General features: G+C 26.5%; 1 long non-coding RNA gene across 1 annotated transcript; it reads left to right on the top strand.

Moving 5' to 3' along the window:
- The first annotated feature begins 7,329 nt into the window (after window positions 1-7,329).
- LOC136077620 (uncharacterized) lies at window positions 7,330-11,078 on the top strand. The gene is made up of 2 exons (XR_010637125.1): window positions 7,330-7,963; window positions 10,670-11,078. It is a non-coding gene; the product is annotated as an uncharacterized LOC136077620 (long non-coding RNA).
- Window positions 11,079-11,336: the final 258 nt, after the last annotated feature.

Here is an 11,336-nt window from a genome sequence, read left to right as displayed (position 1 = left end):
TCCTCTTTGGTGAATTTTCTTCTTTAGGGAAAAGAAGAGAATTAGGTATTTCAGCTACTTCTATATTAATTTTTTATTTCCAAAAAATAAAAAACTATAGTTGTCAACTAAATAAACTTATTAAACTCAAACTTAAGAAAAACACATGATCGTCAATTCTTAATGTCAAGTTTTTAATGACTTTGTATTCTAAGGATATTTAGGAGCTTGGCAATAAGACTATTAAAAAATTCGTCTTCTTCTTGCCTCGCTATTTGTATATTTTACATATGAAAAGTATTTGTAACGGCAAATTTAGAAAAATTGAAAATTTTAGAAATTAAAAATAACCCACTGCATTAAAGTATGTCTTTACGTAATAAAAAAAAAAATTATCAATGACCAAATTAAATTTGAAAAAAAAATTAATTTGATAATATGGTTTGAAAAATACAAATGATCTTGTAGACTAAAGTCATTTATAAAAACTTAGTTTTCTTCGTTATTCTTCGACAAATTTTAACGGTGAAGTCCGTGTCATTTGATTCACGAAAAAAGAGTTAAATTAAAACTCTTTTTTTGCTCTGAAAACGCTCTGAACTTTTGAATGAGGAACAGATTTTGATTGTCAGACGAGCTTATAACTTAATTAAAGATAATATTTTTAATCCCCTAAATAATTGGGGTTGCTCAAACTTTATAGGGTCATAATTTTTGAAGCTGGCTGTTTAAATATTGTGATTTACACTTTAATTAACTTTTTTACTTAAAATTTTTGAAAATTTAAAGTAAAAAAAGCAACAAAAGTTCACTGAATAAAAAAAGAACTTGATGTTATTTCATCTATATGATGAACTAACATCAAAACACTTTTCTTCACAATCAACCATATAATTTTAAATTTGAAAATGTGCTTTTTTGTACCACCCTACTAAATTCGCTATATTAAATAAATTAAAATAAGCGGTGGTTGTGGTTTGAAAAATTATAAATTTTTTTTCAGTTAATTACTTTTACTTTTTTAACTTTAACTTTTTTTTTTTTTAATTTTTCAATTAATCTTGATGTTATTAAATCAATTATTTAAAAGTCTTTTTCAAGAGACTGTCTGGTTTATTGTTCTTGCTTTGAAATGGCTTTGCATTTTGCAATTTTAATCTAAGTTTTGTATTTTGGCTTCTTTTATTACGCATGGTTGTTGTTAAAATCCAATCTAACCAAAATAAAAGTTATCTCTAATTTAACATGTATGTTCATCGGACAACACAAATGCTGTCAAGATTAATTAAAATCAAGAAAGATAAAGTAAAATTAAAAAAAAAAAGAGATTTGAAAAAGCCGAATTCTCCAGTTGGCTCTAAAAACAACTTTAAGATGTACGTTTATTAAATTTACACAAGTGTTGGAAGTTTCAGAGCTTTAACTAGTCTGGAAGGTAGGTAAAAATTTTTATCGCAAGATTCCTAGACAACTGATAGCCGGTAAACAACTTGTGAAGGCAAACTGACGTTTGAAAAAAATAACAAGTTTATTCTAAAGCACTATTTTAAATAAATAAGATTCTATTTTCCTAATCATCCTTATGTGGGGTGCACACCAACGCAACAAAAAGGAGGTTATTAGGTAGCCCACAACCTATAGTAGAAGATTGAACAGCTTTTCTTACCATCTTTTTTTAGATAAATTATATATGATAAAACGCAATAAAAGATAATACCTGATAAACATTCCTTTAATTATATAAATTATATAAGATATGTAAAATGACTTATATGTCCTTGTGGATACTAAAAATGTTATATTGCGTTATATTAACATAACAAAATACTTAATTAAAAAGGCAAATACAAAGAAAAGAAACTGGAGAAAAAGCGCGCTCTAACGAACAGTGACTTAGTCAAGGTTTACACATTCATGAATTACCCATACCTTAGAAATTATGCCCCCTCCCCCCCACCCATTTTTACCTTTCGCCAAAGTTTCATACTGTTCACTAACCAATTTCTGCTCAACAAAAAAAAGAAATAAAAAATCAATGGTTATTTCGCAACTCCTATTAGCATTACCCAGTATTATCCAGAAGTGCCTTCAAACAGGCAATGGATTTGAATACGCTACCTGTCTCAAAATTTATGTTAAATCAACATGAAATGACTGTTCTTTGAACAATTAATAATTAAAATTTTAAAATTAATAGTTATAACTTTAAAGACAAAATTTACATTTATTTGTAATTGTTAATAACAATTTTTTCCAATCACTTTTATCTCAGCTGTTATTGCTAATTAGTTACTTTTACACGAAAAAGTAATTTATTGTTATGATGTAGTTTTATTTTACTTTGTAAATTAAGTGTTATGTTTAAATAACTTTTTTCATATAAAAAGTAAATTACATTTTTTACATAATTTTAATCAAAAATGAAAAAGTAAATTACTTTTTCAAGTTACTCATTTAAAAAACTTAATTTGAGTAATTAAGTTTTACAGCTTATATAATTTATGTAAAAAAAAACGAATTACTTTTAAAAGTAAGTAAATTTTATATTTTTATATGAGTAATGTAACGTAATTTACGCTTGAAAGTAACTCGCGTTTTTACATCAAAATAAGTAAAAGTGCCATTCCTATTTCTCACAAATGATATTAAAACGATAAACTGTTCAACATTTTAAATGTTTTGTTAAACAACAGTTAATTGACCTCAACATTACTGAAAAAATTTCTCATTTTTAAAACTGTTACATGTCTCAAAATTTTTTCATGTACACAATAGCTGGAAATGTTTATGGTTGTATTCATAAAAAAGCATTTACTCGTATTTATATTCATAAAGATACATTTACCTGGCTATTTTAATTATGCGAGTTTTTAAATTTTCATGTATTTATATACATATTTATATTTATGTGCTAAAAATATCTTATAATTTGTGTTTATTTTATATTTTATTCAGTAGCAGATCTCCCATTAGGCTAATTAGGCTAAAGTCTTCAGCCCCCATGAGAAAAGGGGCCCCCAATGAGAAAGAGTCCCAGCACCAAACTACAAACTAATGTCCGCCTCCACTGCGCTAAGGAATAAGATAATAAAAAATAATCCAAATTAACCACCACTGAAAATATTTTATACAAAACGTACTTTATTAATAGCTGTAAGCAATGTAATGCTGGTGTAATATTAGAAAAAAGAAACAAAGACGAGGCGTAAAAATTAAGAAGATAATGAGGGTTTAGCTGATTTTGTATTATTATTCGGAAGTATATATTATATAAATACAAACTATTAATTTAATCCACTTTTAAGCGATCTATATAGGCACATCCATATTTTTTGTAAACAAATTTTATCTTGTATTTCTTTGAAATTTATTTTGAAGGTTTAGAGTTTATGAATATGATTTAAAATGTACGGAAGAAAGTATTTAAATGGTAGCCAAAAGCAAAAAATAAAATAACACATTTTAAAACATTATAGATATTTATAAAATTAACTTTTTCCAATCAAAGTCAAAGCAGGTTAATCATTCAAAGAAATGATAGAGGTAAATGTAACTCACATCAAAGAAATTACTTCGAAGAGGTAAATATAACTCAATTCAAATAAATGATATGCTCGGAAGACGTAAATGTCATAATGTTGAACTAAATAAAGAGCATACTGCTGAGGACAACGTAGATACCGAATGCCGAGCTGGAAATCAAGAAAAGATAGAAAAGTTATTTGAAAATACTGATATTATTGATGTCTTGTATCCCATGAAGAATCTGATGACCATAAGTAAGCCATGATGATCTAACTCACACGAAAATCTCACACTATTGAAACTGCAAAAATTCTATGGGACTTATGGAACTGATTTCAGACTTCGATCCTTTCTTCAAAGAACATATAACAAAGTGTCAAACTGGGGCAATGAAATCTACTACTTACTTATTCAAACTGTATATATAGATATAGGGCAGCTATACCTATATACACATTTATCTGCTCAATAACGAATTATTGAGCAGATAAATGGTATTGTTACAAAATATTATACCCTTATTGCAGATTCGACGCCAGACATTGCTCATACAGATAAGCTGGAAATAATAATAAGATAATTTTTATAACGGAAAAATATTTGAACGATTTACAACCTTTCAACAGATCAAAAATCACACCAGCCAGTTTCTATTTACAAAAGTATTTCATTTTTTTAATTATGCAGGTCTTCCTATTGAAAACATCCGAGGGATATCATTCGATAGCGCGTCAAGTATGTTTGGAAAATATACAGGCTTATAAGCACGAATAAAAAAAACGAGTGCATTATCAGATTATGCGCCTTGTGCATATTCTTTAAATTTGGTTGGTGCAGAGGCAGTCTCTATCTCAGTCCCCTCGGAAATTTTTGAGTAAAAAGCATCATTGGCATTTTTTACTTAAAAATCTTAGCACCACAAGATGGTCTTCTCGCTAGATGGTCACTAGATGGTCTTCTCGCTAGATGGTCACTAGATGGTCTTCTCGCTAGATGGTCACTAGATGGTCTGCTCGCTAGATGGTCACTAGATGGTCTTCTCGCTAGATGCTCACTAGATGGTCTTCTCGCTAGATGGTCACTAGATGGTCTTCTCGCTAGATGGTCACTAGATGGTCTTCTCGCTAGATGGTCACTAGATGGTCTTCTCATTATGAGTTCATGCGATAAAGTTAGCTATCAAAAAATACTCGATACCCTTTTAATATATATTTGATGAGAGTTCTAAAAAAGCAGAATGTAAATTAGAGGTAAAAGGTTTATATAAAAGATTACGGAGCGGAAAACAGCATTTTTAACTGTAATATGGGAAATACTCTTAGAGCGATTTAATAAAATTAACAAAAACTACAAACTCCTGATTCAGATATATGTGAAGGATACACTTTTCTCCATTAACTGGAGTTATATATAAAATTCTTACTTGAGGATTCCGAGCCAAAGTTAAAAGAATTTGAAAAAAATCTTATTGATATATTTCCGATTCTTTAAACAGTTCTTAATACTTACCTAACTATACCCATAACGAGCTGCGAAACAGAACAGTCTTTTTCAAAAAATTCTTTTATAAAAAATAAATATCGATCAACAATGACGGATGAAAGGTCAAATAAGCTCTATATTCTGTCAATTGAATATGATATCACAAGATCCCTTTCCTATGATGAAACAATTCGCAAATATGTATCAGTTAAGTTCAGAGGAGAACAATTATTTGAACTTGTTGTTGTTATAATTACTAATAATTATGATAATTATGATAATTATGTAAACGTTATTTTTTTAGTTTTAATTGAATTTATTGTTTTTTTGTTCACAAAAGCATCAGGCTATTTCAGATATTTATAAAAATTTAGCTTCTGGGATGCTAAGGTAGGGCCCCAAAAAACCACAATCTGCTACTGATTTTATTGGTATTGATTTTAAAATATAACTGAAAATAACGGGGCAAGATGATAAGAACATTGCCTTCGGCTTGCTCCAGTCAATTTGTTTATGTTAACAATTTTGTAAAAAAAAAAAGTTATAATTTGTTTATGTTAACAATTTTGTGAAAAAAAAAAAATTGAATGCAAATACTGAGGTTGTTTTGTTTAAATATTTGACTAAAATACTTTCTAATTTTTTCCATTTTTAAACCCCTTTCTTTTTTATCCATCTTTTTCATATAATCCAATAACAGATTTGCTATAGAATTGCAGAATCTGGAAACAAAGAAAAATACTGATTCGCACACCTCTGCCCCATCAAAAGCATCCATCGTAACATTAAATAAACCACTTGAGTATTGTATTTAAACTTGATCATTAGTAAATAATAAATATTTTCGCGCGTGGAGAATTAAAGATTTATGGTATCTATGGTAACATATTGTTACGCTACGTAGCTTTTCATTTATGGAAGGGTAAAAATGAACGATGTCAAAAATAAGGAATTTATAAAAATATTTGCATTGGTGCTTTATTTTTTGTCTACTACTCCACTGATTTAAATTCAAAATGTTTCGTAAAAATGTTTCTTTGTTTTTTGTGTACTACTCCACTGATTTAAATTCAAATGTTAACCAGACGAACTGTAGGGTTATTTGACAAATTTGGTTTATGGTCTTCTAGTGTAATGAAACAATTGAAAGAAGTTTATATTGATTTTTTTAAAAACATTATAGTTATATAAAATAGTATTTCTTTCTTTATTAATGTGATCTTTTATTACAGGGTTGGTTTTTTATAATGCAGTAGCATTCATTAACAGCTTATTGTGCTCTTCTTTTAATAATACGCAGATAAAACGTCAAACTTATGTAAATTATTTCAGCAGATCTAAAACACAACATTTGCTTTAGCAGTTTTTAGACCAATTATTAAATTATTTCTATTGATAATTAAAGTAGGTCAGAAGTTATTGATAATTTAAAATTTTATAAATATATTATAAATGAACGTTTGTTAAATGAAACTCTTGGTTTTTTTTGGGTTTTTTTTTTCATTTTCTTCTTTATTTTTTATCAGCATAAAACATTTATATAGATAATGTATAAAGGAAATAAAATTATACGTGTAAAATTTAAAAAGATTTTATTTAAAAATGCCATTTGATTTCTTTAAGACTTGTTTTCATTTTAAAATACGTCTTAAACAAACCGAATGGCGTCTTTGCAGTGAATATAAATACGTAATCAAAAATTAAAAATTACAACTGACGAAAGAAAAACTACCGTTACTTTTGAATTATATCTTATTAATGAAATTTAGAATAAGCCGTTGCTTTATATGGCTCAATTAGAAAATTTTTTAGCATATTTGCATTTGTTACATAACTTGCATGTTTTAAATGTTTGTATACTCTTAATTATTTCTAATAAATGTAAAACTAATTAATTTTACATTTATTAGAAATATTTAAAAGTATACAAACATTTAAAAATATACAAACTTCAAAGAGTGATAACAAAAACAAGCGAAAAAAATGTTTTTAAAATAGAAAAATAATAATATACCAAAAACTTAATTTTTTGAAAGAAAAAAAATAAATTATAATTACCACATTTTGACTTAAAAGCTAAATACTTTATTCAACAAAGTGCTGGATTATTTACTAATAGGCTAATTTTATGCCTTAATTTAATGTCAGGATTATAACTGTAAAAGATATATAATGTCAGGATTATACCTGTTAAAGATATATAATGTCAGGATTATACCTGTTAAAGATATAAAATGTCAAAAATATAGGTGTTAAAGATATGAAAAATTAGGACTATGGCTGTTAATGTTATAAAATGTTAGGATTTTAGCTGGTGAAGTTTATGAAATGAGATCATGGGTATTATAATAACAAATGTAATTTTTTATTTAAAATAAATTGCATTTAATTAAAAAAAGTTTATTCTTTATTTTTTTATAGATTTACAATTTTTGGAGCAATAAACCATTTAAGCAGATGTGACTTGCATCAACGTATGTGTTGTATTGAAAAAAAATCTTTTAAATAATATATTAAACGTATTGAATTTCTGACACCTCCTCAGTTTAACAGTCACCAAATTTTAAAAGAATAACATCAATGCAATACTTTGATTTCAAAATATTTGTTAGGTAATGTAGTTAGATAAATCTTTTCGGTAGAGAAGCTGAACTAAATGCAATTGTTAACAAAGTTCTTATATTAAGGCTATTTTTGTTGAAAGATATGTGCAATTTTAAATGCTTGATTATTGTTTTAATTGTAGAACTAATTACTTTTATCATGGGAATTTTATTGTTATGTAAAAATACGTTCGGTATTGTTGGTGCAATACTTGTAATAGTTTCTGCTGCTTTTCTTGTATGTAATTGTTTTTTATCTGGTGATATAAGAATAAGTAAGAGTAGAAAAGTTCAAAATGAAATACCTGTTAAAAGAAATGAAGAACATCAAGTTAATTCGCAACTTACAAACACAACATTTGACAAAGTAACAGGTGGTAAATATATGAATAAACAAACTTTATAAATGTTTAATCGAGTATTTTTAATTTAATCAAGGTTTTAATCAAAGTTTTTAAATGTTAAAAAAACAGAAAAATCTTTTAAATCTTTTAATATTTAAAACAAAAAAAAATACGTATTTTCTAGTTTTTTAAAACAAACTCATTAAAAGGTAGAGAGCTCAAACAAACTCAAAAGGTGGAGGGTTACCAAATACCAGAGAGCTTGTACCAAATATGATAACAAGCCTGTACCAAATGTGAAAACAAGCCTGTACCAATTATCACAACAAGTTTGTACTAAATATCAGACATATGTGCAGTCTAGGGACTAGAGTTAATAACTTATAAAAAATATTTTCAAAATTTTTAAGCAAAAATATAAAAAGTACAAAATAGCAGCATAAAAAAAGTGTTTAAACAAATTCTACACATTTCATAACTTTCAAGTTTTGTTAATGGTTGCTAAAGCAAATTATAATCAGAAAAAGTCTTTTTTTAGAAGGGCTTTTTTTAGTTTAAAGTAGAACTTAAGTATATGCTTCTCAATTCTTTGTTATTTTATATTCGCATAAAAAAAACTTTTCTTTGCAATGTAACTAATGTTTTTTTATAGTAAAAAAAATATTTTTATACTTTCTTTTTTGTGCTTAGGATTATTAACTGTTTTCAAACTTCCATTGAACACATTGAACATTGATTTTCGAAAATTGGTTTTCAAATTTCTAATTGATTTTCCGTTGATAAGATATACCTGTAAACTGATTGTTCAACACTTCTGACGTATGACGTACTCATGAAACTATTGAACTTTTTTTTCAAACTTCGAATGTTTTGAATGGTCAAAAAATTGTTTTCTTTTCCTTATAGAGCAAATATGAAGCTCTTCTAAAGTTTAGAAAAGTAAGGAAAAAATTAAAGAGAACTCAAAATATTCGATGCTCCACCATACACTCTTTCTACCTGGAAAAGTATAGTGACAAAATCTTTGATTTTTTTTCTAAAAAGATATTGGTTTGGTTTTTAATTGAAAAAAAAAAGTATATGTTGCAAATGTGTTGAGTTTTAAAAGTGTTCAAGTTACTAATTGTTGATAAAACATCAGAAAAAGTGGGATTAATTCTTGTTTTATTTTACAAAATCCTTCTACTGAACGCTTTGCTATGTTTAATTAACATCTGGATTATTTTTCTGCTTTAAGAAAATAAAGTATAACGTTATCAAATTTTCTTAAATGTCTAAGATCAAAGTTACTCGTTGAAGCACTTTTAGTTTTTGTAGTTTTTTAGTTTTTTGTTTTGTATGGTACATCTTTGGTAATTATATCAGAAGAGGTATAGTCAATTAACAAACAAATGCTAGCGTCATTTTTTGATACCACACTATATTTCTTTTTCTAGCTTACTTTAACATGTTTTTAATGCCGTAATATAATCCTAACTCTAAATTAAAAGTCATATATATGCAGGAATGGCTTGTTGTCCTAATGGAATAATGCTTCCTAATGCACAATTTGAACCAAAAAACGACTCTTGGTAGTCATGGTACTCATCAAAAAACAGCTCATGATAGTCTTAACTTAGATTTTAGGTTACAAGATACTCTAAATGTGTTCTAAACTTTCGATAAAATTTTAAAATATACAGTTCTGAAAAACACGTGTCTGAAGTCATCTGAATTGCCTTTAGTTTGAAAAAAGAAATAACGTTGAAATTATATTAATATACAAGTATTATAGTGTGAAAACTGTCAAAAAAACGAATCGTAAGAAATGTTATAAGACATATTTGTTTTTAAAAGATTCTTTATTAGAGATTCTTTGATGAAGAATTTTATACTTTCTCTAACAACTGAATAAAGAAGGAAAGTTGCATTTATTTTGAATATATTGAAAATAGTAAATTACATAATTTGTACTTACATTAATTAATAGCAATAAAAATAGTTTATAATTTTTTTTAGCTTTTAAAGAATTTTTTAAAATCCTATTTATTATAGAACTTTAAATAATTATTCAATTTATATAAATAATTCATCTCTTTAAAAAAAAAATGGTTCATTATTTTACAATAATTCTTGAAATAAATTTGATCCGCGGAACTATGAATATGAAAATGGCTAAAACAAATTGCTTCAAAAAAAAAGGAACTTTCTGAGGAGATCCGTTTAATATATTGATCAGTGAAAAAAATTTCTAAGTTGTTGAATTTTGGAACTTTTGTTTAAAAATAGTGGTTTTTTAAAAAGTTAATTTAAAAAAATTGAAACAAAAGTTTGGTTAAATCAAGAAATCATTTTTTATTATTCATAAAAAAGCTTGATTTTTGCAAAAATGTTTCTTATATAAAACATAGTAATAGTTTACAAATTCTTTACAAAAGTTTTTTCCACGCTGTTTTTCGCAATCTCCTAGTTTTAAATATTTAATCTCGTACCCTAATTGTTAAATTAATTGAATATTATATGAATAATACATAAATATTCCTGCAAAAGGAAAGCACAGACACTTCCGCTCCACCATTGAATTACAGTATAAACCGTGGAGTGTGGGACTGCCTCCATGGAAATGTTTCCTGAATACGGAATCTTTTGTTTTATGATTTATAATGTAAAAAACTCAATATATTTTTATCAAATTTGTATAATTTTTCTTAACTTTAATTCTAAAAAAAAAACAATATTTTTTAAATATTACTTTAGAACCTTCATACCCATGCAATTCTCTTAAAGATGATTCTACATATTGTTATAAACCTACAAAAATAATTCTGCCATCTGAAGATCATCTATCATGCAACCAAAATGCACTTTCACCAGTTATTGAACCGTTTCAAGAATTAGTTATTCAATCATCGCAATTATGTTTGCATATTCTACCTTCGTACGAGGAGGCAACACGATACGCAAAGCCAATTAATTTAGCATCCACTTATGAAGAATATAAGATTTGAATGAGTTGATTTATTGTATAAAATACAACTATAAACTTCTTTATATATTATACTAAGTGATGCTAATGTGTATCCATCACAATTTTTGTAAAATTTAAAATATTTTAGAAATAGTTATATTTTCATCTACTGTTATTTTTAACAATGTTTTCTTTAAAATTTTAACTGAGGTGTTCTTTAGCTACGCCATTTAAGATAATAATAAAATACTGCTTGAGTGTGCATGTTGTGTACTAGAGTGTGCTTGAGTGTGCATGCAAGTTGCTTTGAGAGAGTTTTTTGGCTTAAATATAAAACTGCAGACAATAATTTTCAAATAGAATCAAACTTTCGTTTTCATGTACTCAAGTTACAAAGAAATATTGATACCATTAATTTTTGTCAAAATAAAAAATATAAAACAACAACAAAAAAGC

Source organism: Hydra vulgaris, chromosome 03, assembly GCF_038396675.1.
Source record: "Hydra vulgaris chromosome 03, alternate assembly HydraT2T_AEP".
Lineage (NCBI taxonomy): Eukaryota > Metazoa > Cnidaria > Hydrozoa > Anthoathecata > Hydridae > Hydra > Hydra vulgaris.
Note: the sequence above shows the minus strand (reverse complement) of the source record. Positions and strands in the feature narration are given on the sequence as shown.